Here is a 26,312-nt window from a genome sequence, read left to right as displayed (position 1 = left end):
AGCGATTCGGGACGGCTGGACCCAGCATATAAGGGAGATTGGCAGGAGAGGTGAATTTGATAGGGTGCCCTGTCTGCCAGCATGAGGGCTGTTTGGCTTTGATCCTGTCTGTGATACAGAGCCACTGGAAGAACAGAAGGATCGTAGGCATGGGGGTGGGTAGGCGGGCACGATCCTCAATGGTTATGAGAAGGATCCATGCAGAAGGTTGGAAATCTGGGCGTTCGTTGGGATACAGGTTGTGGGATGACAGGTAGCACATTATGATGAAGTACTGGAAACAGAATAGGGCTAAACTGTCAGCTCAGTGAACTTATGCTGCCAGGTCTCCCTACCTCATGAGGCAGTCTCTTCAAATTTGAGATTGGGCAGGGCTGGAAGGCTCCTTCGTAAGCCATATTTGCCCCTCTAACTTCTGCCCCTCAGAATGATGTCTCTTCCTTCCACCTTCCACACCCCCTTCCCTAGGTGATTGCAATATTGCTGGGTCTTTTTCCCATCGGCCTGTGCCTCAGTTTGTCAAGATCTGACAGTATGTAACGCTCTTACCAGAGCCTGGATTGTGTAGGAGGTACAGGGCAATTCCAGGCTTGTGCATGCTCTTGGGGACTTCAGCACTGGGTGGATGGCAACAGGTAGAAGATTGAGGCACCTAAGCTGGGCTTTGGATTGGGACTTGTAATGAGTACATCCAGAGTGTAATGTCGTGTTATCCGCACCCCTACGCGGCTGGCCCATTTGAAGCACAGTAGTACTTGTGTGTATGTGTATGGAATTTGATAATTCTGTTAGCTCAGCATGTGATTTCACTAGTATTTATGCCATAGGTAAAGAGTTGTGTGATAAACTCAGGCTTATAGGTCTTTTCCAGATTAATTAGTTTAGAACTCCTATCGTGGAGTGCATTACTTACATTTTTTGGTTGATAAATTTTGAAAGGGCAAAGAAAGGGCTCTTTTTTAATCTTGGTGTCTTTTCTCATCTAGTTACCAACAACATGACAGCCCCTCAGAGAATATTTGTTGAATGAATGCCATTTTTTCCTCTATATTTGACACTAATACTATGAAATTGTTCTACCTCTATACATTTAGAATCATGATTCTATTACATAATATTTTAGCCATTTTTAACCTCTGAGTCAGCTGTAACTTTGAAAAGCCTATCTTAAGTATTTATTTACATCGTAGGTAAGCATGTCCTGTAGATCAGGTCAAAGCTCTGTGGATGCTTAAGAGGTGTTTCCCAAATAACATATCAAAGAGTTTTAAAGAATAATTTTGGAGTTGATTTATAAGCTGACCCATATTTCTTCACGTTTCCATACTTGCTGGTTTTTTTCTATGCATTTCTTGGTAATTCTTCAGTCTCCTATATATTACCCTACATGGATCACCAACAGTTTTTGTTTTGTTTTTTTTTTTTAAGATTTTATTTATTTGACAGACAGAGATCACAAGTAGGCAGAGAGACAGGCAGAGAGAGAGGAGGAAGCAGGCTCCCCCCTGAGCAGAGAGCCCAATGCAGGGCTTGATCCCAGGACGCTGGGATCATGACCTGAGCCGAAGGCAGAGGCTTTAACCCACTGAGCCACCCAGGGGCCCCATATTTTATTTGTTTATTTGACAGAGAGAGAGACGGTGAGAGAGAGCACACAAGCAAGGGGGAGGGATAGAGACAAAAACAGACTCCCCGATCCCAGGACCCTGGGATCATGACTGAGCCGAAGGCAGAGGCTTAACCCACTGAGCCACCCAGGCACCTCTGGATCACCAACAGTTTTAGGAAGACTTATCTTTCTCAATGAGGTTTATTTTATTTTATTATTTGTTTAAAGATTTTAAAAGATTTTATTTATTCATTTGAGAGAGAAACCATGAGTGGTGGGGGTGGGTAGGGCAGTGGGAGAGGGTGAAGCAGACTCCCCAGTGAGCAGGGAGCTGGACTCGGAGCTCCTTCAGAGGACCCCAGTGTCATGACCTGAGCTGAAGACAAATATTTGCCCGGCTGAGCCACCCAGGCACCCCAAGGAGGTTTGTTTTAGACTACATTTTATTAGCCCACTTTCTGGAAATCTATTATAAAGCCAAAATATATTGGAATTGTAGAAAAATGGAATAATTTAGTTTCCCTATAAGCAGTAAATTTGACTGTTGGTTTTTTCTTTCTCTTTTTTGGTGGTCTCCTGCCTGGTACTTACCCACCACTGATTATTAAATATTTGAAGATGTGGAGTGCCATCTGCTGAAGGATATTCAGGTCTTATTGATGAGGTTACTGATTTCCAGGTTACATGATGGTGGCCCAGAGTTTCGTTTTTAATCAGTTTTGTTGAAGTATACTGAATATATAATTGAATTCACTGATGTTAAGGGTATAATTCAGTGAATTTTCAACAATATGCACAGACATGTAGCATAACTACAATCATGATATAGAACATTTCCGTCCCCACAACACGTTCTGTCATCCTTGTTGCAGTCAGCCCTGTCTCCCCTTGTAACAATTGATCTGTTTTCTACTGCTATAGTTTTGCCTTCTCAAAAAGTTCATATACCTGGAATTAGACATTTATTCCTTTGTATTTGGCTTTTTAGTGTAACGTTTCTGAGATTTACTTATATTGTCGTATGCATCAGTAGTTCTTTACTGAGTAGTGTTCCTTTGTGTGCTATACTGTAATTTATTTGTTCATTAGTTGATGGATATTTGAGTTCTTTCAGGTTTTGGGCTATTATGAGTAAGGCTACTATGAACATTCTTGTACAGGTCTTGGGAATTTGTGACTTTAAGTTTCTCTTGGGTAAATACCTCAGTGTGAAATTGCTGGGTCATATGGTGTGTGTTTAACTTTTTAAGAAACTGCCCAGTTGGACAGAAGAAAGAGAATTAAGGAGTCGGTCCCATTTACAATTGTACCAAAACCATAAGATACCCAGGAATAAACCTGGGAATAAACCTTTGCCTCTAACCAAAGAGGCAAAGGATCTGTACTCAGAAGACTATAGAACACTCTTGCAAGAAATTGAGGAAGACACAAAGAAGTGGGAGAATGTTCCATGCTCATGGATTGAAAGAACAAATATTGTTAAAATGTCTGTGCTACCTAGAGCAATCTTAATTCAGTGCAATCTCTATCAAAATACCATCAACTTTTTTCACAGAGCTGAAACAAATAATCCTAGAATCTGTATGGAATCAGAAAAGACCCCAAATAGCCAAAAGAATGTTGCAAAAGAAAAACAAAGCTGGTGGCATCACAATCCCAGACTTCAGGCTCTGTTACAAAGCTGTGAACATTAAGACAGCATAGTACTGGCACGAAAACAGACACATAGATCGGTGAAACAGAATAGAGATCCCAAAAATGGACCCTCAACGCTATGGTCAACTAACCTTGACAAAGCAGGAGATGGAAAAAAAGATAGTCTCTTCAACAAATGGTGTTGGGAAAATTGGACAGCCACATGCAGAATGAAACTCTACCATTTCCTTACACCACACACAGAAATAGACTCAAAATGGATGAAAGACCTCAATGTGAGACAGGAATCCATCAAAATCCTAGGAGAACACAGGCAGCCACCTCTTTGACCTCAGCTGCAACAACTTCTTGCTAGACACATCTCCAAAGGCAAGGGAAACAAAAGCAAAACTGAACTATTGGGACTTCATCAAGATGAAAATCTTCTGCATAGCAAAGGAAGTAGTCAACAAAACTAAAAGATAATTGACAGAAAGGAAGAAGATGTTTGCAAATGTCTTATTAAATAAAAGACAAGTATCCAAAATCCATCAAGAACTTATCAGACTCAACACCCAAAAACCAAATAACCTAATCAAGAAATGGGTAGAAACTTGAATCGACATTTCTCCAAAGAAGACATACAAATGGCCAACAGACACATGAAAAAGTGCTCAACATCACTCAGCATCAGGGAAATACAAATCAAAGCCACAGTGAGACATCACCTCACACCAGTCAGAATGGCTAAAATTAACAAGTCAGGAAACAACAGATGTTGGGGAGGATGTGGATAAAGGGGAACCCTCCTGTGCTGTTGTTGGGAATGCAAGCTGGTACAGCCACTCTGGAAAACAGTATGAAGGTTCTCAAAAAGTTGAAAATAGAGCTTCTCTGTGACCCAGCAATTGCACTACTAGGTATCTGTGCCAAAGATACCAGTGTAGTGATTTGAAGGGGCACCTGCACCCCTATGTTTGTAACAGCGATGTCCGTAATAGCCAAACTATGGAAAGAGCCCAGATGTCCATCAATAGATGAATGGGTAAAAAAGATGTGGTGTGTATCTATCTATCTATCTATCTATCTAGATAATATCTATCTAGATAATATTCCATCATGTGTCTAGCTATGTATCTAGATAGCTAGATACATGATGGAATATTATGCAGCCATCAAAAAGTGAAACCTTGCCATTTACAACAATGTGGATGGAACTAGAGGTTATTAAGTTAAGCGAAAGAAGTCAGTCAGAGAAAGACAATTATATGCTCTCACTCATGCAGAATTTAAGAAAAAAAGAATCATAGGGGAAGAGAGGAAAAAATAAAACAAGACAAAATCAGAGAAGGAGACAAACCATCAGAGACTCTTAATCATAGGAAATTAACTGAGGGTTACTGGAGGGGGAAGAGGATGGAGTTTCGGAGGATGGAGTAACTGGATGATGGACATTAAGGAGGGCATGTGATGCAGTGAGCATGAGGTATTATATAAGACTGATGAATCACTGACCTCTGCCTCTGAAACTAATAATACATTATATGTTAATTAATTGAATTTAAGTTAAAAAAAAAAAAAGAAACTCGCCATTTATCTTTCAAAGTGCCTGTGACTTTTTAGATTTTCTGCCAACATTGTATAAGGTTTTTAATTGCTTTATATCCTTACAAACACTTGATATTTTTGCTCTTTTAAATTTAGTCATTCTTGTGAGTTTTTAGTGGTGTATCATTAAGGTTTTACTTTGCATTTTCCTACTGACTAATTATATTGAATATCTCTTCCTGTGCTTACTTGTCATTTGTTTATTTTCTTTTTACAAGTGTTTAAATCTTGTCGCCCCCCCCACCCCCCACCCCACCCCCCACCCCCCCACCCCCCCCCCACGCCGGTGGTTTGTTTTTTGTTTGTTTGTTTTTTGTTTTTTTTTGGAGGGGGGGTCTGGCACTGAGGTTTAGTACCATGAATGAGTGATTATGAAGAAATATAAGGGAGGTATTTTGTTGCTGACTTATTTTCAAGAAAGGAATCCCATTCAAAGGATATTTTGTTTCCTGCACCATTTTTTTTGCTGTTTTGGGCATGACTAGAGGGAGTCTTCTGTTATCTGTTGGTTTATTTTACTTTATCTTGCCCTGCTTCCCTACCTATACTGTTGACTTTTGAACAGTACAGGAGTGAGGGGGCTGATCCCTTACCAGGCAGTAGAAAATCCCCGTGTAACTTTTAACTCCCCCAAAACTTTACTAATGGCCTGCTATTGACCAGAAGCCTCACCTATAACATGAACAGTCAATTCACATATATTGTGTATGTTATATGTACTATATATTATGTGTACTACATATTATATAAGCTGGAGAAAACAAAAATGTTATTAAGAAAATCATAAGGAAGAGAAAATACATTTACAGTACTGTACTGTTTTATTAAAAAAAATAAAAAACAGGTATAAATGGACCCTCACAGTTGAAAGCCATGTTGGTCAAGGGCCAACTGTTCTGTTGACAAAATCTGTCAACTCGTATTCTCTGAGAAAACCTGAGTGATCCTATTAACTAGCTCTCTAAGCAAACGTTCACACATACATTAATCAGGTGCAAACCTTGACTCAGTCAGATGCCACTGTGAAAGCCTTAATTATCTCCCTCATCAGCCTCCAGAGAGCGAGGACATCGTCGCATGCTTTTGGGTTTCCTTTGCACCTGGCACTATGCAGTGTGAATAATTGAGGAGTCAACAAATAACTGTTGATGATAATAAGTTGCTGATCTAGGTAAATTAAGTGCTCTTGAGTGATTCCAGAATTTTAGAGAATAAGAGTTTTGTCTGAACTGGTGGATCTAATGGGGAAATATCTTGAAATTTTTACTTTACAAACTGCTTATATAAGCTTTTACTGTAGAATACCTACATTTTGCTTGCTAGCTTTCTATAAAATCTTCTTGAAAATGTGTTGTCGCAAAGCTATGATTATGATTTGACTGTGAATAAGAGAGGGAAAGTCTATTTTTAGAGTAGACGTATCTAGGTTAGACAACCTAGGAGTATCCTAAATTTTATTTCTGATTTCTCATGGGCATGAATGGCTTAATCTGTTTTTTCCAGTGGAGCAAAAGGCAGAGTATGTTTTTGATAATTTTGAGTAGTGTGTCATATTAACATAAAGTGAAGTTGACTTACCGAGTGGTGTTCACGCTGTGTAGAGTGAGAGATTTGTAGAAAACAGATGAAATTATAAGCTCTGAAGAGTTTATTTATGGAAAGTAAAAACCAGTTATGATCTAACAGAGCACTTGATTGGCATCTCTGAAATCTGAGGTCCGGGGCGTGCTGAGCTGTGTGACTTTGGAAAAGTCAGCTCACCACTCTGGACTTTCATTTCCTTAGATGTGGAAGGAGTGGATTTACAGCAGCTGACCACGCAATCCTAGCTTGAAACTATGTGCTATGAATTATTTCTGAGGATGGCTTTAATGTCACATGGCGACTTTGAGGAAAAATCCAATCCTGAAATTCATTTAGGGTATTATTCTTCAACCCGATCATAATGATGTGACTTTGACATTTCTCAGTCATTAGAAGAAGAGCTGACTTCTATGTTGTTTTTCTCTTCAAAAGTGTGAGAAGGAAAAGGCAAAAATAATGATAAAGATGAAAAGGATTTTTTTAAAGGAATTTTTGATACAGTTTAGGGCAAAGCAAAAAATACTCATTGGAAAAATTGTTAAATATAAAACTTTTTACTTTGTTATTATGAGTCACCATCAATCTCAAATACCTCTGGGCCCAATTTAAGTAAAAATTTCTCTAATGCTTTCTTAAATATATATGATTTTATTCGTTTGAATTCTGGAATCATCTATTTCTGCAGGCGGATAAAGCCTTAAATTGCAGGTAGTAAGTAATCAAAAAGAGCTGTAGAACTTGGGAGTGCATATTTCTATTTTAATCTGGTGCTAATTGTTACTTTATATTCTTGCTGAACATTGTTAGGTACAGGGACAGGGGAAAGAAGATTGTTTTGAAAGTTTTAAATGTGTGGGAAGTATCGGTCTTCATTGTTATTTAAGTAGACATTTTCAGGCTTTCTTTTTCTTTTTCTTTTATTTTAAAGCTCTGCAAAATCTGGGTCAAGATTTGCAGCCTTACTAATAAACTTCCGACATGCCGTTCATTACACATTACTCCACAAAGAAGATAATGAGGGTTGGGACATTGGCATTGACCTTAGTGAAGTGGTTCTAAGCCATTGTCTGTCGAAGTTGCAAGTGCCTCCTTAAAAATTTTACTGTGGATTACTCCTACATCCATGGAAAATATACAGTAAATCTCAATTAAAAAAAAAAAAAAAAGAAAAGATACCTTTTGCAGTCGGAGCATTTTCCTTCCCTGTCTCCAGCTCCCACTTTCAAGTAAACAAAGACGTAGTTATTTGGATTGATGGTACACAAGGAAAGCAGATGCTGGAGAAGATGTTTAGATTTTCTACCATGGTATTTTCTTGGTGCGTTGCCAGATATTCAGATAACAATTCTTTCAGGATGAATCCAAATACAATGAAAGCGTTTATGTGTCAGAAGACCTGTGGCCTGGACTTTCCTCAAAAAGCCTCAGTTTCTCTCTCCATTTTACAAACGGAATCACGTTATTTCTGAGCCTGAGTACATGCCTGGTCAATGTTAATTGTTTCCTTCCTAAACACGAAACATTGTGTGCTCACAATTTGGGACGGTGCTGCCTCTGAGGTCTGTCCTGCCTCCAAGAGAGAGAAGCCTCAGGATAACTGGACATGTGTGTGTGCTCATGCATAACTGCATTTGGAAAATGAGACAAGCTGAAGTGCCTGTTTTGTAATATTTTATTTGCTTAGAAACATTAAGAAAGTTTCTGAAGTACGTGTGTTTCCCTCCGCAGCAATGCCATTGTCGGTGAGGGGCTACCTTGTGTCCTGCGTGGTTTTCTGACCTAGGACTGACAAGGCACGTGGGGGGTTGTGTGTTTGGAGGGGTGCAGAGCCACTGGGGCTGGAGGCTCCAGAAAAATGGCAGTACACAGCCTCCTTGGGATTGTTTTCCAATAAATGCACAAGCAAAGCCCACCCCGTGGTTGATTTCTGTTTTCTCCTAGAATCAACTTAAAGTTGGCTAGAATGGCTATATTTGAAAGAGGCTTTGGGCTCGATTTTTTTCCCCCCGGTATGTGAAGAAATATACTGTCTCTCATTCAAGGCAAATCGGTCTCTCTCTCTCTCTTTCTTTTTTTAAAGGTTTTTTATTTATTTGACAGAAAGAGAGATCACAAGTAGGCAGAGAGGCAGGCAGAGGGAGAGGGGGAAGCAGGCTCCCTGCCAAGCAGAGAGCCCAATGCAGGGCTCCATCCCAGGACCCTGAGATCATGACCTGAGCTGAAGGCTGAGGCTTAACCCACTGAGCCTCCCAGGTGCCCCAATATCAGTCTCTTTTTAATGATCCTTTAAAAATGGATTAATTTTATTCTCTGGAATAATTTTTAATCTGTGTCTTTTCCCTTTAGAAATCCCCAGTTGGACAACAAGAGCACCTACCCTGTTCTTTCTGCATCTTGAATTGAATGTTACAGAGACTCTTGGAGGTCTGAAAGGGAAATAAAAGGTAATTCCATGTGAAAACATCTATTATTAGATTTATGTGTAACCCTGATGATCATAAAGTACAACCTTTTATTTGTTGAACAAAATTTCGATGTCCATCCTTTCCATTCCAACTTCCCTTTCCTTCCTCCCTCTGTTCCTTCCTTTCTCTGTTCCTTTCTCTTCCTTCCTTCTTCCCTCTTTCCTCCCTCCCTTCCCCACCCCTTCCCTGCCCCCTTTCTTTCTGAGTATTCATCCATTCATCTTTGTGAAGTCTGTTCCGTGCTGCTGGCTCTCTTGGGCACATGTGCTCCATCCTTGTCTCTCTGGCCCTGGCAGGAATGAGAGGAATTGGCAGAAAGTTCTGTGAACGTGCTGCCCACCGGACCACACTGTCTGCTGGTCTGGCTGAGAGGCTGACCTCAGCTCCTGCCCCTGGCTCTCACTGACCCCATTGGTCCTGAAATGTATGGGCTCTCCCCGGCCCTCTTTGAAGTTGCCTGGGTATTTACTTGCGGTGGCTTTTTTGTGAATTCTGTGGATATTTCACCTCCCCAGTTTGAACTGTTGGAATCAGCACTCACTCACCGGGATAGGTAAAGCCGCAGCAGCGTACTATCTCCTGACTAGTGAATTCACAAATATTCTCAGAAGGCGGGAGATTTACTATATTTTGTGCAATCATTCACATAATACATAGGTTGCACAAAAGTGAGATGTCACAGATCTATAACATAGAATATGACTGTCTACACAAAAGATGCTCCCCAGAGATAATACTGCTTAAATCGAGGCACAAACATGTTCTTTTTGTCTCCTTGCATAGACTCCTATTGTTAATAAAGGCCTTCAGTCTGTCCTAGGTGCCCAAATCCAGCTGGCAAAAATATCAGGGGCAAAGGTGGTTTCATAATTTCTGCTGAACAGAACACCTGATTTCTGTCTCCTTCTTGGTCTTTCTAACTGAAATGGCAATTTCTGTGAGGTGGGGTTGACCAGCGCTCCCGTGTGCTGGGTTCATGTTGGTGTTCTGTAGTCAAGCTGTCACTTGGGCCACACTGCATTAAGAGTGTATTAGTCCGGGCGCCTGGGTTGCTCAGTTGGTTAAGCATCTGCCTTCCGCTTGGGTCATGATCTCAGGGTCCTGGGATTGAGCCCCATGTCAGGCTCTCTGCTCAGCAGCGAGTCTGCTTCTCCCTCTCTTTCTGGGATCTCTCTTGGTTTCGCTCTCTCTCAAATAAATAAATAAAATCTCTAAAAAGAAATGCATTAGTCATTGCAGTATTCCCTGGGGAACCTCACTCAGGTCAAGGTGAGCACCCTCATCTTAGATCCTTGGGTGGCAATGGGGAACTTCTCTCTCAGTGGAAAACATCTTTAGTAGCAAATATACTCCAGCATGATGCTTGGGACATTTATCTCATTTCTTCACAGTGCCTCTGTCTTTAGGTTGGGGGTTGTAAGTGAGTCAGCTCATTGCCAACACAGGTGTCTTCCTCCCAGTGGGACTGCTTCTTACCTTCTTACCATGGTTTCCCAGCTTCCTCCTGGAATAAGACTTACTGGCCTCCCTTCCAAGACTCAGCTCCCTACCTACCTTCTCCTTTAGGCTTCGTTAATCTCCTCACACACTGTTAGAATTGACCCCACCTTCTCCCTCCTTGAGGCCCCCTACCATATCTGAGCACACTTGGCCATGATCCCAACAGCCCGTATTTCATGTTGTTTGTTTCCCTGTACAGTTAGCTGTTGAGGTGGGCCCCTGGCTTAGTAACTGAGAGCCTAGTGTGGTTGGGCACTTAGTAGGCCATAGTAGGTAAGACGTTGGTGACCATTGAATGGACATGGGGCATTTGTTCAGAGGAAGGCTTCTTATTCTGTGATGCCTTGTGCTCCGGTCAGTTAAAAGCCCTGGACTTTGGGTCACGTGTTCCTGGGACCATTGAGCTGTGCCAGCTTTGAGGTCGGATTTCAGTTTCCTTGTTGTGAGTTTCTTCAGGGAAATTTGAGGGGTGGGACCCAGCCAGATTTAAGAGTTGGCTTGTGGATTAGGGGGTTCAGCTCTGACCGCACCAGCCCTGGCCCCTTTCCTATCTGCTCTCATAGCCCTTCACTTAGGCGGGATGGAGGGCAGCCATGGAGAGCCGAAATCCTTGGGGTCAGTGAATAAAACTGTGGCTTTGGTGTTCTGAGGATCTGGGCCCTGCTATGTAAAGTATGTGATACTGGGAAAGCTGTTTGCTCTGTGCCCCGGTGTCTTCATCTGTCAAGTCAGGATAATAGTAGTGCCATTTCATAGGATTATTTTGAGCATTTAATGAGTGAGCTGCAACATAGAAGGGTGCATGTGGGATGCTTAGTAGCTTTTGTTACAATCCCCTTCTGCAGAGCAGAGATAATCACATTCACTTCTCGTGGTTCCTAGAAGCATGAAAAGAGGTGGTCCTGTACTGTTGACCTTTAAACAACATGGGTTTGAACTGTGTAGGTTCACTCATACGCAAATTTTTTTCCATAAACATATGTACAGTATTGTAAATGTATTTTCTCTTCCTTATTGTTTTCTTAACATGTTCTTTTCTCTAACTTGCTTTATTTTAAGAATATAGTATGTGATATGTGTAACATATGAAATACGGTGAGTCGATCATTTATGTTCTCAGGAAGGCTTCCAGCCTGTAGCAGCCTATCAGTAGGTAAGTTTTGGGGGAGACAGAAGTTATATGTGGATTTTTGACTGCATGGGGGTTGGTGCCCCTAACCCACATGTTGTCGACTGTAAAATACATTATGCCAGGCACATAGTGCACTCAGCAAATGATAGCCCTCAGGGGCAATGAATGGTAAACTAACAAGAGCATTGTCAGCAAATGTATGCAGCATGGGACAGATATGGTGACCCTGAGTGCGGGCTAATATCTAACAGTGGTATGCAAGAATGGCTATGAAGTCAGGGGGCGCCTGGGTGGCTCAGTTAGTTAAGCGTCTGCCTTTGGCTCAGGTCATGATCACAGAGTCCCAGAATCAAGCCCTCATTGGGCTCCCTGCTCAGCCAGGAGTAGACTTTTCTCTCTGCCCCCTCCCTACTCTCATGCTCACATTCTCTCTCTCTCAAATAAATAAATAAAATCTTTAAAAAATATGGCTACAAAGTCAGTTTGTCTACCAGACCGTATTTATTGAAAGCATTTTTTAAAATCCCATCATTAACTTATTAAATTGTTGCCCACACATTGGACACAAAAGTTAACTCAGAAAGGCTTTGTTTATGATTAACTGTTAGAGTGAATACATAGTTACATATTCTTCTCATTTTTTTATTCTTATTAGTGTCTGTGTTTTAAATAACCTTCTCTTGGATTTTTATGAAATTGTAAAACTACTATAAGAATAAAGATACTAGATCTTGAATAACTTTAGAATCCCTTCTACCTACACATGTCTTTGATCACAATATATATGTGTAAATATTTTGGTCTTTCTCATTAGATACTGCCTTTCTTTCATCATTCTTAAGTATTAAGTATTTTGAAGTATTATCACCCATGTTCTGTGGTTGTTCCAAAACTATAAAAGGGGAAGCAAACTGAACCCTAATAACATTTGATACTACTATACCTAAATTAAGTGAAGCTTACAGGAGTAACTTTGACATGCTTCTTTCCTATACTTTGAGCCAAACACATTTGAGTCTTCAGTATATTAGAGAATTTCTTACCATGTCTTTAAAGATTTTATTCATTTATTTGTGAGAGAGAGAGAGAGCCCGACTTGGGAGGCAGGGGCAGAGGGGGAGGGAGAAGCAGACTTCCCACTGAGCAAGAAGCCCAATACGGGGCTCAATCCCAGGACTCCAGGATCAAGAACTGAGCCAAAGGCAGACACCCAATCGAGTGAGCCACCCAGGCGCCCCTCTTGCCCCCCCCCCTTTTTTTTTTTAACATATTTGCTTTTGGTACACTTGAAACAAATGACATTCCATGGCTTGAGAATGTCTTTTAAAGAAAAGAGTATGTCATTCAAGTGACTATGAGTCACCTTAGGATGTGAATGTGTTTGAGCCCTTCTAGTGATAGAAGCCTGTCTTGTTATCCTTGCACCTGTGCGTGGCAGAGAGCACGCTCAGTGAAGATGGGAACTGAATTAAAAACACAGCAAGGCAATTGGAGAACTGAAAATGCCCTTGTTAGAATACCAAGAATATGATGACTTTTCAAATTTGCCTTTAGTATTACTGTAATTCAGTTTGAACTAAAATAAAGACCTTTCAATGGTAGTGACTTTTTGCAGGTATTTGGAAGCCGCGAAACTAGTTCTTCGGTCTGTCTTAAGTTTACGATGCTGATAGCCTGGGGTCTGTCTTGTCTTTCCTTCTGCCCTTCCTTCCTACTACCTCTTTGTCTTCATGCCCTCTCTCCTTCTCTGTCTGCTTTCCTCCCCCTCTGCACCCCCGCCTCCTGCCTATTTCTGAGATGGACCAGGCCCTGTCTGTCCTTGGGTATCATCTTCAGAAGTCCTGAGAATTCCAACTAATAGCAGCAACGGGCTTTGATCAATGATGCTGCAACCCCTGCCCTTTCTGATATGACTTGTATTCTGGTAGACCCCCGTCCCACTGGAGGGAGTGACATCCTCTCTCTTAGACTCCATGGCTGTACATCTCTGATGTGGAGTTAAAATCGCCCCGCCCTCTCTCTTTTATTTATTTAAGAGAGAGAACAAATGGGAAGTGGGGATGGGGCAGAGGGAGAGGGAGAAGCAGGCTCCCTGCTGAGCAGGGAGCTGGATGCCGGGCTTGATCCCAGAACCCTGGGATCCTGACCTGAGCCGAGGTGACTGAGCCACCCAGTGGCTGAGCCTTAAGTCCACCTCTTAGAGTAGTTTTGTCACTGTCCTCTGCTGCATCTTTCCTCAGCTAATTTGGGAAGAAAACATTCTGCTTCTATTAACATCACTCTTTTCTGGCAGAGAACAGTATTATGGTTGTGTTTCACAGGAAAGACCCAGGCTCAGCCAGAAGTGTGAAGTTCTGTTTGAAATCAGACTTATTCTCGTATCTGCCAATATTTATTCCTCATGATAGAAATCTAGCACTGTGACTCCTGAACTGGCTTAGCATTCTTCCCAGCAATAGACATTAATCTTTTTTCATAATGCTCTTTAAAATTTTTGTATTTGCATATAAACTGACACAATCATTATGATTTTTTTTTGGAGATTTGCACAATTTAAAACATTTGACTTTGTTACATGGTTGCACAGAAATTATGGTTTGTCCAGAGACTGAACAAGTAAAAAGAGTGCAGCTACTTCTCAAAATGTGTAGCATGACAAGTCAGAGCTTCTGGAAACCAGGGAGTAGTTTAGTTGCTGTACTGAATGGAATGTTGGTGAGCCCCTCCCCTCCAGACCCCTGCCCCCTCCACCCTAAGGTAAGCTTTGGTTCAAACTCTCAAGGAGACTTCTTTGCTTTTGGTATAGATCTGACCTGAGTACCATCACAGAACAAACCATTTAAGCAGGCATATATTTGTATATATGTAATATACAATTCTTAAAATCTTAGGAATATTTTAATTTTTCTTTTCCAAGTACTGAGCGTCCTGTTTTTTTGTTTTTGTTTTTAATTTTTAGTTTTTGAGTTTCTAGAATGTAAACTCAGATTTTCCTAGACTGAGTTTTTCTGATTAATGTCTAATCAACCAACCTACCTTCCTCCCTTCCTTCCTTCTATTATTATTTAGTTGAAGAAGAAAAACATCTGATGGTGTGTTTTAGTTTTTCAGGGGTTGTTGATAGACCTTTCATATATGAGTGGCATTAAGTACATGTTGTTGCTGTTGTTGTTATTATTATTATTATTTTTTTTTTTTTTTTGCCTACTTGGTTTTCTAATCCTAGGCTCTGATTAACCTAGAAAACCTGTTACCTACCGTACATAAATTCTAACTTTTACTACATATGATTCTTCTAAAAAGCACTTTGTGCTTTTTCAGGTTTCATACCTAAATGTGTAATTTGGCTTTCCTTCTCTGAAGGGAAATGTGTCTTTTGTATTGATTTAAAATGTTACCAGTTTAGGTTGCACACTTAAATCATACAGATGAGAGGCTCTGTTTTAACAAGAAGTACTGGGTATAATCTTTAAAGTTTTTCTAGTAGCATCCCTTTTCAATGAGTACCCTTCTTTGCTATGTTTTCTGACTTGCTTCCTAAGTTAATTAGAATCGGAGAGCCAACATTTCTTCCCTCTCATTGTTCAGGGACCCCTCTCCACCCACCCTGATTAGCATTTCATCCCAGAAGCTCCTCTCCCTTTGTCAGCGGGACAGAGAGGCATCACCAAAACATGACAAAGCAGGGACTGTCTTGGTTTGAAATGCAGGCTGTAGGAACCAAATGAATTCTAGATTGTTCGGACCTAAGAACTCACCGGATTCTTGTTTCTCAATCTTCAAAAGGTACTATTCGGAGGATCTTTGTGCCTATTGAAAAAAATGAGCTGTCCTCCTCCCTCTGAATGATAGCTAGCACAAGTATAAATGTGCATTAGCCTCTTTTCACTTAAATTTTAAATCTCAGATATTACTCATTCTGAATTAGGTGGCAAAGCTCCATCGTGCCTCCCCTTCAGCCCTGGGAACATTTTTGATGACTCTTCTCTGTACCAGGAGCTGTGTTGTATTTGCATTTGAAATCATGACATGCTTAAGTTAGTGATGTGGATTTCACTTCAGTTCCTTGGTTTTATGGAGGAGAAAATTGAGACTATGTTCTCATTGCCGACACTTAAAATATTTATAGGAATTCAGCAAAGATATCATTTTCTATTGTTATTCTCCCTGTATTTTTATGTAATTAAAATATTTTTGGAAAGTAACTAGTACATTAAATCTTATTGAAAGTAATTAAGCATCGGTACCCACCCTAGGAAGGGATAGATTTCCTTTATCTGGGACCTGTAAGAGCTGATCTGGCACTGGGATTTCCTAAACAGTCACATATTTCTATGTCTTCATCTAATAGTTCACATAACAGACATGTCTTTGGGTGTCCACAGTACCAGCCATATGGAAAGATTGGGCTTCTGCCTTTGAAAACAACACTCTTAATTTGCCAGATCGATTTCATCTAATCCTGGACTTCTGTAAGTTTAGCATTCTCCTGGGCCACAGAAATGGTTTTGGTAGAAATTTTCTGAAGGAGCTGAAGAAATCCCATCACGGGTATGTTAGTTTATGCAACTGCATTTCCCACTTTTCCTTCTGAGGTCATTCTGCATGGTGTTGCCTACTGTGCCTGGGATTAGGGTACAGTTATCCTGGCTGGCTGGAAATCCCAGGGCCTCCTCACTGGCCCTGCTTCAGGAAGGTAAACTGAGCCCTGAGTCATCCTCATGCTAAGAGAGCTGGGAGAATGTCCTTGTGAGAGCCTCCCATGAGTGGGTCCTGTGAAAATTGCTAAGAGCTTAGATTATGCTCCGTGTGATTCAGAGACTGAACTCATTTCCCTCAGAATGCACGTAATGTGTTTAATACCTAATAGATCCCATGCTGGGGGGGCAGAGGGCTGACGGCAGCCCCAAAGCACCCTGGGTTTTGTGTTCTAAAGAAGGCTTTTGTCACCAGCTCCAATTTCTTTTGCTCCCCTTGGAACTCCTTGCCATCCATGTAGAAAATCTTATCAATGGGGGATCGCACTGAGATCACACAGTCTTGAAATTTTTATTCCCTGGTACTCTTTTCACACAATTTTAAAATAGTAATTTGGTAAATTGTTTCTGTTGCGTCGGCTGCGTTCGGAGCCAGGCCCGTCTGTTGGACCCTGGGAAGGGCGACTGGAATTTCAGAGCTGAATCCTGCTCTGCTGTCTCGCAGTGGTTTGAGTTGCCTAGAGAGGTCACTTCCTTCTCTGAAGGTCACCTGTGTTTTGACACACTGTACCTGCCTCAGCTCTCTCTTATTTCTTCTTTTCTTCCTGCAGGACATTTACTTTTTCCTGCTTTTGATTTGGGCACAAATTGTTCTGTCCCCAAAGCCAATTCATCTGCGTTCTGTGACAGTTTATTTTTTGAACATAAAAGCAAGAGCAGTTTGTTTTTCTCTAAGCATTTCATTTTTACCAATATCTGAGATAACGCTCACCAAGAGAAGATATAAGCACACTCAGAGACACAGGTGCTCCTGGATGGTCTCTCCTGAGATCAGGACGAGCATTTTTTAAACTCTATTTTCAGCGAGGCTTAAAATGTCCACTCCTGATGTTTCTCCTTTCTCTGTTGCCCTTACTTCAGCAGCCCAGATGGCATATGATGGTTTATTGGTAAAATAAATTTTAGTGACAAATGCACGGGTTTTTTTGTTTTAAGCGGGAGGTTAGAAATGGGGAAATGGTAATTGCTAGCGTACATCACAGTAACTTAACCACGTGAATAAGCAGTAAGTGGAAATGTTCACTCCAGCGAGAATTAGGACCACACTAATGTAAACCATGGTCACGTTTCCGCCTCTTCTCCTATTCTACCCTTTTACCAAAACTGGAAACATTCCACCATGACTGGATATTTTTTTGATGGTCCCTGTCACTTAATTCGTGGTGATATTTCAGCCAGCACATCAGCACACATTCTTTTATGATACATGTCTCTCCACTCCCTCGTTTGGATTGGTGGGTATTCCTACTTAGGGAAGCCGCAACCAGAAGAAATCACAGCAGGTGCACTGCACACTGGGCAGTGTCATTGCCAGATAGGGAAGGTGAAGGCATTGCCCTGGGTGGTGCAGTGTGCTCACCATAGTGGTCACCAGCTGTCACAGACATGTGGCTTTGAGGTTCTGAGGTATTCTGGCTGGTGGAGGAAGAACTTGGGGTCAACAGCACTTCCTGGTGTGAACCATCTGGTAGGTGCGGATGCTCCCCAAACTGGCGTGTGTCTCACCACGTTCTCCATTTTAGCTACAGGACTTGGTAATCCTGCAGTGATCTGATCGCCAGATGGTTGGCAGACGGCTAACTTTTGCTTGAGTCTGGAAGCAGCACTGAGAATCAAAGATATTTCCTTGTCCCTGAGTCTGTCATACAGGGAGTAAATGGGGATCTGGCTTCAGTTCTTTAGTAGGACTTAACCTCAGATAGACCGTATAAAGTCTCCAAGCCTTAACCTCCTCGTGTTTACCATGCAGAGAAGTAGATTCTGATTTCTCTGCTTCACAAGACATACAGTTTTTTATTTGACCATGATAATCCGGTGGTAAATTAGAAAAAGTGATGTTACTGGACTGAAAATCATGTTATTCCTTTTTCTTAGACACCATGTTCCATACTTGATCCGGGATGTTACACTAATTGCGTTTATGATGAAGACATTTTAAAATCACAGATGTTAATTGATGTAAAAATAGAACGTCTGCATTTTTATTAAGCTGTTGAGGAACAGGGTTTGGGTGCTTCTTCCTGATTTTCTAGCCAGAAGCACCAGCGATGAGAATTGTGGGTAAGACGTCAATGTCCTGCAGAGACGATATGGTGTGACCTATTTGGGTTTTGGCTGCTTTGTACACAGACTGTTTCACACAGCATGTCTGTTTCTAGTGCGTTCACCCGTCTGGTTTACCTGGATTTTCTGCTGTGTGTAGTCCCAGTGAGCTCTCCCCATCTCCTCTCGTAAGCGAGGGTAACTAGTTCGGTGATGCTAACACAGCAGCCTGTAGGGAAGGGTTTAAGATGTGCTCTGGACAGCTGTGTCACCGGGGTAATGTGTGTACCTCCCCCCCAACCATGTGCTAAAGTTTATGGGATGAGACTGCCATTTCCACTCCACTAGGTGAAGAGGTGGGTGAGGAAGTCGTTTCCTGGGTGTCATGCTGTTTTCCACTCTCTAAGAGCTGCCATCTGCGTCAGAACCAGTTACCAGATCTCCCTGGATCCTTGTAGAAGAATTGAAATAGAGAAGAAGCATCTGTTCATTAGCATGCCGTGCCTTCCTGTGATGTCTAGCTGCCCCCCCTCACACTGTGGAAATGGGCCTGACTCCTTTCGGTCCCTGAGACTTTGAGTGACACTTTGATCTTCAGAATACATCCCTCTCCCTCAGGGCTCCGGGAGCGGACACTGTTTGCAACGGAGACAAATGACATGATTTTCCAGGGTAGAAGTGTAACACCTCAGGGACTGTCTGATATTTAAAGACCATTCATGAAAGCAGTGGACAGCTCGCCAGGGCAGGACATTTGTTGGACGATTGTTCCCTTCTAGGGTTGGGAGCCTTCTTGGTGGCTGATTGTGTAAACTGAAGTTGTTTGTCCACTGGGTGTGTGTCTCCCCACAAGGAGAGGGGGGCTGGTAAATGTCAGCCCAGGCACTGGCGACACGTGGCTTCAGGAGGCCCCGTGCCTCAGCCCTGGTGGCCTGTGGAGGACTACTCATGTCCGTGATCAAAGCACTCAGGTGCCTGGCGGTTTGCTTCTCAGATGTGAGAATGACTTCAAGTCATGGGTTTTACCTTCGTCAGAAAGTTGGGATGTCAAGCAATTTGGTCTCATGAAAACTCTGTCCTGTGAATCAAGAGTTTTAATTTCCATTCTGGAGGAAATCACTGACTAATTCTTAAACCCATGACAGGTTACCTAATCTCTCCCTGCTTTGATTTTCTTACCCAATGACAGTGATTTCCAAATTTGAACACTTAAACAGTGTTTACTGTGGTCTGGCACTGGTCTCAATACTTCACATGCATTACCTCATTTAATCCTCGTAAGGGCTCTGGGTTATGTTCTGTTATCCCCATTTTATAAATGGAGACACTGAGACATAGAGAGGTGAAAGACTTCATCCCAGGTTACACAGCTAACAGTAGTGAAATAGTAATGGAAATTGTAGGGAAATGTAATCATACTGACTCTAGAATTCCATTCTCTTAAACAACATGCTGGATTGTCCCTTTCTGAAACATTAGTATAACAGCCCCTGATTCCTGTGTAAGTGGTTTAATTGTGTGAGTATACATTGATTCTTTCCTGGGAGGTATTTGAACCAATGAATATGACAAACATTTGGTACTTATATAAATTTTGGGGGGCTTGCGTTAAGCACTGTGCTACTTGGAAATGAGTTTCTGGAGCAGCCTGGATTCACCTTAGACATTTGGGTGCTCAAGGCACCACATACACTTGTACAAATGAATCATGGATGGCCCTAGGGTGCCACTCAACACAGACCACCCTGGTCATGATATCTCTCAGATGGCATCATCAGCCGCCTGTACTGCTGTATCCCCAACCCTGTATAAGCTGGCCTTATTTAGAAAACATCCATGCACATATAGAAAAACATATTGCACCTATGATAATAGTTCATGCTTTATAAGCTCACCCTCGTGTATCAAAGCTACCTTTGAATGAAGTGAAAAAAATAATCATTTTACATAGCAAACCTCTATATGCTGGCATGCCCGTATGAAAGCAGCAGCTGCCAGGTGAATAAAGAGGCTGGTAGGATTGCAACAGAAGAATGAAAATAAGTCCCTGTACTAATTTCTCATTTGGATGGACATGAGTTGGCCAGACTGTGGGTATTAGAATTACAAACTAATCAGCTTAGTAATTTTGCAAATTATAGACCTCACCCAACAGAGTCACAGAATAAAAGCCAGTTTGAAATATTTCAGCTGTCACTTAGCTTCAAGCCAACACAACTCACTCACACATCAGATTGTAGAGACTCACGGCTATCCTTCAACAAAGCCCCACTTCTATTTCAAATCAGGTAGCATTTGGAAATCCTCATGAGATAAGGACAAAATACTGTGTGGGTGAATTGAAACAAAGCCCTCAAACCACTGTATCTCTTAAAGACGTTGAGTAGTAAAGAGGTTATAGAACACTTACACTATTTAGTTTTAGGAAATCCTGAGTTAATGGGGTAAAATAAAGCTCTCTTTTTAAGCAGCTTTAATTAGTTAGAAGTTGAAGCTTAATAGTCTGTTAAAAAGTTATTTTAAAAATTAGTGAAGTGGGGACGCCTAGATAGCTCAGTTGGTTAAGCCCCTGCCTTCAGCTCAGATCATGATCCCAGGGTCCTGGGATGGAGTCCCGCATCGGGCTCCTTGCTCAGCATGGAGCCTGCTTCTCTCTCTGCCTCTGCCTGCCACTCTGCCTGCTTGTGCTCTCGCTCTCTCTCTCTCTCTGACAAATAAATAAATAAATAAAATCTTAAAAAAATTCGTGAAAATTAGTGGAGTGAATTAATTGTAATCAGACAGTAAGTCAGTGTGGTGTTACGTCTGTGTAATTAGAATAGTTAACGACCATGTTTATTACATGGGGAGGCATAGCCCTGAGTCCGCCATGTTGTGTGGTTCAGAGCACACTAGAATTGCGTTCTCTAGCCACTCAAAGCAGTTCTGGATACATCTGCGGTAATCAGGTCTACACAGCTGTATCCCGTCTCAGAAAGTATGATCACACTCTCCCTTGCTCCTGTGTGGCTCAGCCATGAGGGTCTTGACTAGTCGAGATGCATGGTAAACTGCATGAGGTCAGGAAGTTTCGTTTGTTGACTGCTCTATCCCCAGGGCCTAGAGCAGTGCCTGACACCCAACGGGTGCTCTACTAATAGACAGCAAATGAATAAATTGAACTGTTTCCTCATCTAGGATTGCTGCATTCTCCAAAATTATTTGTATGCTTTGTGGTAATTCTGAAGACTGCCCACTTCTTAGATAGAGAAACTGAGGGACAGAGAGGTTGTCAGAGCCCAGACATTAACTGTCATATGTATAGTGAAGCCTTGTACTTCCATGCATGCGGTTTTCTCTGTTATACTGTGTATACCAAGAGTCTTCATTAAGCACGTAGTCACCCATTAACAAACCCAAATAATCAGAATGTCTCAGTACCACTTACATAATTTCTTCCCTACCCTTTCAACTTGAGGAACCCACTAGAGCAGAGATTTGAAGAAGGAAATTCGTGTGCACTTCTTACCACAGATGAATACATGAACTTGTATTCACATGTCTTAATCTTTAACTTGCATCACCTACCCTAATTCACTTTTGTAAGAACATGACTTATGTCAAGTCAAGCAAGCACTGGTTGTGCCACTCAAACGACTACATCTCCTGTCTTACACTAGACTGCGGCATTCTGCCAAATGATGGCTGTGGGGTCACGATTTATTGTAGTGATCAGTGTCCAATTGAATATGCGGTGCTTGATGGCTTGACAAATGCTGGAGGGAATTTGCTTTACTTACATAGGTTCTGCAGGTCTTATGGCTTAAACTGAGAAGCCTGTTGTGTATCTGTGACAGATTTCAAGAGCTGGTGTTGTTAAACAACCGTGATGTTCACACGCTTTCAAATCAAAAGAAAGTTCATTGGAAGAGTTTCAGATTTGGGTGATGGTAGAGAGCATTTTCAAACAATACTGAAATATGGTATTCCTGGAGTGAACCTAAATGGGTGGAAAAGGGAAACTCAGTAATTTCTTTCCTTTGAAAACTGTAAAGATTGTACAAGAATGAGATACCCTCCATCTTTTGGAAGCGGTGACATGAGCCTTCTGAAGGATTTCAAATGGTGACGTAATTCCCATTCCTTATTTTAGCAGTCCTGGCCTGTCTTGAGAAAAGGTAAATAGTTAACCTGAGCTATGGCATCCATGGTCTGCATTTAGTAGGATGCTTGTCGTGAGGTTTGAGGGCTAGGCTGTATATTCTTAAACTGTAGCTGTATCTGGGGTGTACTGGGAGCCGCCATGTTTGTTTTTTTCTCCTGTGTCCTCAGCATTGTCCCTGGAAGCCACTGGGCCTGGGCTTTGGTTCTAGTCACTGAGGCTCTGCAGCTGACCAGGGGCGCCAGAGGCCTCCTGAGACTGGAATTAATCATGTTCTCTTTTCCCTTCTCTCTCTCTTCTTTTTAAACTGATGCTAATCAAGCAATGATTCTTTGCAAATCTTTGAAGAAGTAATTTCCTATCAAACAGTAATAGAGGAATTCTGTCTTTGTACAGTTTATACTTGTTTTGGTAAATGGCTGCTCTCTTGTAATACTTGAGAGGCTATTTCATGCCAGTAATGAATATTGAGATTTTAGTGTTTTTAAAAACAGCTTCTTCACGTAGGAGGTTGGTGTGCTTGGTCACCAATTTGAGAATTTTGGGGAAAAAATGTTAATGTCAGAGTCGGACTTAATTTAAACTTTAGCTTCTTTCCTTTAACTCTCTTTCAACTTCCCCAGAACAGTTATTAGCATAAAAGCTTAATGGAGTCACACTCCCTGGGGTATATATGTGCTGCTGAAATTCAGTGTTTGGTTCTAAATACTTGCTTAATAATCCCTAAACCCAGCCTGAAATGCTAGTGTGCTTAAGCATAGTCCATTATTACAAAGCCAGGCATATTTTGAGGATAAAAATAGAAGCATTGACTGTTCCTTTGGTGCAGGTTTGGTGGAGAATATTTTGGTGCTGCTGAATATTTTTCACTTTTTTTTTTTTTTAAAGATTTTATTTATTTATTTGACAGAGATCACAAGTAGGCAGAGAGGCAGGCAGAGAGAGGAGAGGAAGCAGGCTCCCCGCGGAGCAGAGAGCCCGATGTGGGGCTCGATCCCAGGACCCTGGGATCACGACCTGAGCTGAAGGCAGAGGCTCAACCCACTGAGCCACCCAGGGGCCCCAATATTTTTCACTTTTAAAAGAATGTTACATTGACCTCACCATTGTTCTCACCTTGCTGAACCCTGACTCCGTCATCTCCACCGTGGAGTCTGTCCATCTCCCTTCCCTACCTTGCACCTCACAATATGTCTGGGTGTTCTGCTGTCCTGCTCATGCTCACCCTGGGACTTCCTTTCCCTTCTGCCTTCCCTCAGCACTGCCTCTTTTTTGGTACGTTCTGGAGGTTCTCCATCCTGAGTTACAGATCTGGGACATTTACATTCCATTTTCCCCTGACCGCAGGACCTTGTGACTTGCTGCTGTTTTCTCTTGTCTTGCTAGGTCAGAGGCTCTCATCCCCTCCACTTCCTGCCCTCTTGTCCATCCACTTCTTGTGACTGAAATGTGCGCTCACACCAGGGCTCTGGCTCAGCCATTAGGTTGTTTTGCACCCTTAACATCATACCTACACCTGCTTCCAACTATTCACACATTGATTATCTCAGCCTTTTTTTTTTTTTAAGATTTTATTTATTTTTACTTGAGAGAGAGAGATGAGAGAGCACATCCAGAGGGAGAAGCAGGCTCCCTGCTGAGCAGGGAGCCCGATATAGGGCTCAATCCCAGGACCCCAGTATCATGACTGGAGCCAAAGGCAGATGCTTAACCAATTGAGCCACCCAGGCACCCCAATTATCTCAACCTTTATGTCACTTGCTGGAGTCACTTAATTGACAATCTACTCCATAATTAAATGTACTAGTTCACAAATCTCCAGATTTTCCTGCTAAAACCATTCTCCTAGCTTTTCTGCTAGAGTACCACTGAGGTTGTTACTAAGGAACCGTCTTTGGAAAAACTGGAGAATCACCTGGGCTCCTCAGCAGTCACTCATTAAGTATTTTGGTTCTTGGACTTTTCATATTTGCTCTTTAATTTTTGTCTTTCCTGAGTTCCAAGTCAAGCGCCCGTCTTCTTTCACCATCTAACATTGCTGAAGCTGTCTCTAGTTGGTTACTCTGTCCCTCGGGCATTCCCTTTCTGGTTTACTTTGTGTGTTGCCTGTAGGGGCATCTTGATAAAATAGTCTTCGTGTCACCTTCATTCTTAAAAACCTTTTGCTAACAGCCTTAGACTGTGGGGGTAAAAGGTACAAATAAGGTAGGGTGGGTGCCCACCTTTTGTCATGGGCAAGCTCTGATTTACCTTTTTAGCCATTTCTGTTCTCCAACTTGGAATCCTCCTCAGCTCTGTTGATCTATGGGAGAGCTTGAATGCTTTTTGCAAATGCTGCTCATTTCCTCACTCTCACCCTGGGGTAGAGTCCCTGCCTCCTTTCTTCGCCTAGCTAAATAATGGTAATACAGGCTGGAGTCAGCAAAACCAAAGGGGCATCTCGTGCCTCCTTTAAAGACAAAACTCTCACTTGAATTTACAGCCCTTATTGTTTTATGATCTCACAGTTAGTTTTGAATTATTGGTGGGGTGTTTTTTTTTTTTTTTCGGTTGTTTTATTTTTAACTGTGGTTAAAAAAAAACACAGAGCTTAAAATTTACCACCTTAATATCTAAGTGTACGGTTCTTGGTGGTGGTGTGTTACTGTTTTATATTATCACTTTCAAATTTTCTGTGTGTGGATTAGCTGCATCTCTACAGCTGATATATAAACTGAAGCCTTGGGTTAGGTATTGTTTGCTTCATTTCCTTCAGTTGTGCATTCATTATGTGCCTATTGTTTCCAAACACTATGTTTTGCGTCCTTGACTCTGTCTAGCGCGCACAGCAGATGTGAAACATCTGACAACTGAGTTTAAGACATTTCTTTTAGGAATAATTTTTAGTGGTGGAATTTGAAAACAGCTTATGTGAAGAGTCATAGCTCATTCTTTGAAAAATAAATGCCAAATTAAACAAGCATTATCCTGGGGGTAATTTCTCATGTAAGGAGGATCTTTATAATAGGGATGAGGATTTTTATTTCCTCTCAACAAGACTGGTATGATAGATATTTGGTGTGTGTGTGTTCTTAAACTGTAATGTTCAGTATTTTCTATTATAATCACTGTGTCTCTCCAATTTCATGGTTATTGTCATTTTACATTGCTGGGTCAAGAATGAAAGGTTCTGTGTGTTTAAGTCCCAAACTTCCATATACTCTGCTCTGTTTCTGGGAAGTCAGCTTGGTTTTAATATAACTTTTTTATTTGGAGAATTTTAGAAGTTAGTGAACTAATTGGTGCACCCTTCCCATGGATGGGCACCATTTTGTGGTACTCAGGCTACTGTTTTAGACATGTGCAAACTTGACTGTGACAGATTAAGAACTGTCACTTTTCATATGTAAGCAGATGACAGTGGATACAAGTATTTCATGAAAAGCTAGTTTTCTTTAACTAAAAAAAAAAATGCAGTTGGTCACAATTCTTAAGCATAGAACAAATGCCAGAACTGCCATTAATTAGGTTAGATGTTTCTGTATAACTCTTCACAGTCTTGGATGGATGGATGGATAGATGGAAATATATACTTTTTTTTTTTTTTTCAAAATTCTGGTTTTATTTTACTCTAACATTTTTTCTTTAGTTTCATTCCATCTTATTTCTTTTTTAAAGTGAACTATAGTTGACACAATGTTACTTTAGTTTACTGTGTACAGCATAGTGATTCTACAGCTCTACACATTATGCTGTGCTCATCACAAGTGTAGCTACCATCTGTCACCATACAGCGCTATTCCAGTACCAATGATTATATTGCCTATGCTGTGCCTGTATCCCCATGACTTTATTCATT

At 41.5% G+C, this 26,312-nt stretch overlaps 1 protein-coding gene across 3 annotated transcripts in view; it reads left to right on the top strand.

Annotated features, from left to right (window-relative positions):
• FAM110B (family with sequence similarity 110 member B) overlaps positions 1–26,312 on the top strand; it is a 150,058-nt gene that overhangs the window by 30,093 nt on the left and 93,653 nt on the right. For 2 of the 3 annotated variants that reach the window (XM_080803058.1, XM_080803060.1), the window contains one exon: positions 8,783–8,880. The gene's annotated coding sequence lies outside the window, so the exon portion shown is untranslated. Of the gene's footprint in view, positions 1–8,164; positions 8,230–8,782; positions 8,881–26,312 lie in introns of all 3 variants that reach the window. The other variant, XM_080803059.1, reaches the window with a different exon arrangement.

The sequence above is a fragment of the Martes martes genome, assembly GCF_963455335.1.
Source record: "Martes martes genome assembly, chromosome: 4".
NCBI lineage: Eukaryota > Metazoa > Chordata > Mammalia > Carnivora > Mustelidae > Martes > Martes martes.
The sequence above is the reverse complement of the archived record's forward strand: the minus strand, read 5'-3'. Positions and strand labels throughout refer to the sequence as shown.